Source organism: Penaeus vannamei, unplaced genomic scaffold (assembly GCF_042767895.1).
Source record: "Penaeus vannamei isolate JL-2024 unplaced genomic scaffold, ASM4276789v1 unanchor5071, whole genome shotgun sequence".
Taxonomy (NCBI): Eukaryota; Metazoa; Arthropoda; class Malacostraca; order Decapoda; family Penaeidae; genus Penaeus; species Penaeus vannamei.
The window spans coordinates 10,001-13,630 of NW_027218050.1; the positions used below are offsets into that span (position 1 = coordinate 10,001).

Consider the following 3,630-nt stretch of genomic DNA (forward strand, 5'->3'; position numbering starts at 1 on the left):
CTATAATTTAGATCTGAGAGTAATGGGAAAGAAACAAGGATTACCATACCTGAATTATGGACACAAGAAGAGTAATCAGACTTACTTATGCAAATGTCATCGCTTTTTATTAAGGCTCTCACATATATATTTACATGGTCATGAGCTAGTTGAATTATTTTATTTTTAAAAAATAAGCCGAGCTTAGAAAATCTGTATCAGGGGGACATGTACCTGAAGGGCCAGATATTGGCAGGATGAAAGTAAAACTCCAGATACAGGTTATGGTTTGCTCTTGTGAGTCATCACGGGCAGCTGTTGTTACTACAGTGCTGAGATACCAAGTTGTGAAACCTTCTCATAGTGGCTTTCATGCATTATGAACACCCTTTAGTTTTCACTGCAAGGCACTGAAGCCAATTTTATGCTGTGCTTTCAGTTTTTGTGTTCTTGAGGTTGAATGCACGTGTAGATGGAAATCTTTTTCAGGAATTTTGTACTATTGATTCACAGTGCTGTTTTGAGTCTTCAGAAATACAGAAGTTTTTACTCATGATTTGTAATGTATAGACAAAATAAAAAAATGTTATAAGGGTAATGCATTTTATAGCTAAACCAGTTTTACAAAAAAGAAAAAAAAATGCTCCTAATAAAAAATGATAAAATGATTAGATATTCTTAACCCATTGCATCTGGCAGGTGTGACCTGTCATATATATATTTTTTTATTATTATTTAATTTTTTTCCTTCTTTACTGAGACCTGGCTGATGGGTGTCTCAGAGCACCAGAGTTTTGGGACTGTATCACTGTGAGTGCACAAAGTTTAGACAGTGGGCAATGAGGAAGGGGCTCTCGTCTTAATTTCACCGGTTAGCAAGAGTGGAATGTACCATTCATGAGTCATGCCTGGAAGCGCACCAGCTTCAGGAGGACTCTCAGAATCCTATTTCTGCCCACCTTGACCAGTGGTGTAGGGCCTTACACAAAACTGATTATGAAAGTATAAAGAAAGACAAAATAACAAAATGTTACTTGTTGTTATTATTACTGCAACCCAAGCCAGTAGGTGGGAGGTAAATTGGCTGTAATCCCCCCAACATGAATACTACAGAGCAATGGCCCTCATTCCCCGGAGGGGAATCACTCCAGAGAAGAGGGCGCTAAACTTATCCGGCCACCTCACGTTGATGAACCTTTGCACATACAATATATGGACCATGAGAACTGAATCTGACTTACTAGCTTTACTCAAGGAACTGTCTTCAATGGGATGCTGTAGGACTCTGTGAAGTTAGAAGACTGGGCGAAGAACAGAAGATACTATATGACGAACATGTGCTCTATTGGAGAGGAAAACCCCAGGGTAGCAAACAGGAATTAGGGGTAGGGTTCTTAATATACAAACTCTTAGAAAAGAACATTGTGGAATTCTATAGTATAAGCGAAAGAGTGGCTTCAGTAACAAAAAACTAAACAATAGGTACAACTTAAAGATTGTTCAGGTCTATGCACCAACCTGCAGCTAAAGTGATGAAGAAATGGAGAGCTTCTATGAAGATATTCCTTTAGCCAGCGAGAGTAAAAGCCCATTTTACAATAATTATGGGAGATTTTAATGCCAAAACAGGTAAAATGACAGGAGAAATCATAGTAGGGAACCACGGAATAGGCACTAGAAATGAGAGGGGACAAATGCTGGTCGATTTTGCGGAGGCTTGATCGCTCAATATCATGAATACATTAAAAAAAAGACTAGAACGGAAGTGGACATGGAAGTCGCCATCTAATGTCAAAAACGAAATTGACTTCATAATTTTAAATAAGAGTGATATAATAAAAAATGTGGATATCATTAATAAAGTAAATGTTGGCAGCGACCATAGAATGGCGAGAGGCAAAATTAAAGTACACCTCAGAAGGGAGAGGAACAAACTCATACGCAAACCGCAGCCAAACTTGGCTAATTTGAAGATCAGGGCGACAGAATTTAGCCTTAACATTCAAAACAGATATTCACTTCACTTGAAGTAAGCGGTAAGAATGACAAGCAAAGCTCCAGCAAGTTCTCAGTAGAAACTAAACAGCTTATGCAAAAACGTAGGGCCATGAAAGTATCATTAAACACGGACAAGATAGAATTAGTTGAACTAACAAAGACCATAAATAAAAAGAAGAGGTAAGATGTACAGAAATTCAATGATCAAATCATAAATGATGCAGTAATTTCAGGTACCAGCATGAAAGCAACTAAAAGGAGACTAGGAATAGGGAGAAATCAAATGTAAGCAATAAAGAAACCAGACGGAGAAGTGACATATAATAAGAATGAAATTATAAGAGTAATGGAAGACTTTTTCAGGGATCGATGCAACTCAAATGAAAAGCCACGGATTGAAGCAAATGCGGTAACTAGAGACGTATCTAATATCACAATAGAAGAAAAAAAAAAGAGTGCTTAAAGCCATGAAGAGAAGAAAACACCAGGTGAAGATGGAAATAGTATAGACCTTATATTAGATGCAGGAGAAATTGCAAGTGAAACTAGCCAATCTATTTAACAAATGCCTTCTCAACAGAAAAAAAAATCCGAAAAACTGGAAAAATGCATTAATTATTTTTGATACATAAAAAAGGAGATAAAAAGGATCTTAAAAACTAACAACCCATAAGCCTCCTTTCAGTTACTTACAAACTGTTCACAAAAGTCATTACAGCTTGCATCTCCGATAGCCTGGATTCAAACCAGCCTATAGAATAGGCAGGCTTTCCCAGTAGATTCTCAACAACAGACCATATCCACACACTCACTCAAATAAGAGAAAAAATAAATGAATATAGGAAACCCCTGTGTATGGCATTAATCGATTATAAAAAGGCATTTGACTGTACAAATACCAGCAATATTAGGTGCTATTTGACAACAGGGAGTAGAGGAGGTATATTGTAAAATATTGGAAGATATATACAAAGATGGGACAGCAACCATCAAGCTCCACACAGAAACCGATAAAATACCAATTAAAAAAGGCATTAGACAGGGTGCCACCCTCTCGCCAAAACTGTTTATAGCCTGCCTTGAAGAAATATTCAAGAAACAAGAACGGGAAGGGAAGGGTATGAAAATAGGAGACGAACACCTAAACAATCTCAGGTTTGCAGACGATATTGTTATCTTCAGTGAATCAGCAAATGAAATGCAGCAATCAATAAACGATCTAAATAGAGAAAGTCTAAAAGTCGGACTTGTACAAGGTGAAGCACTAGTAGCAGTAGATAAATATAGATATCTAGGGCAACTCATACAGACAAACACATCGAGCGAAGAGGAAATAAAGCGATGCATCAGTCTAGGCTGGAGCACCTTCGGCAGGCACAGTAGTATACTAAGAGGCTCTTTGCAAATATGTTTAAAAAGAAAAGTCTTCAACCAGTGTGTCCTCCCAGTTATGACCTATGGATCAGAAACATGGACAACAACCAAATGACTAGAGAGGAAACTAATAAGTGCCCAGAGAGGGATGGAAAGGTTGATGCTGGGAATTAGCCTATGAAATAGGATGAGGGCGACATGGATCAGGGAACAGACAAAGGTGGAAGATATACTCGGGACCATCGAAGAAGAAGAAGAAGGAGAAGGAGAAGGAGAAGG

The 3,630-nt window shown here is 37.9% G+C and overlaps 1 protein-coding gene across 1 annotated transcript in view; it reads left to right on the forward strand.

The window, feature by feature from the left end:
- The window catches only part of LOC138861377 (tRNA (uracil-5-)-methyltransferase homolog A-like), a gene marked incomplete at its 5' end in the record, with an annotated part of 2,490 nt that extends 1,846 nt beyond the window's left edge, over positions 1-644 (forward strand). Inside the window, 1 exon segment of the mRNA XM_070120417.1 lies at positions 1-644. This exon segment is cut by the window's left edge and continues 1,846 nt beyond it.
- Between the last annotated feature and the right edge of the window lie 2,986 nt (positions 645-3,630).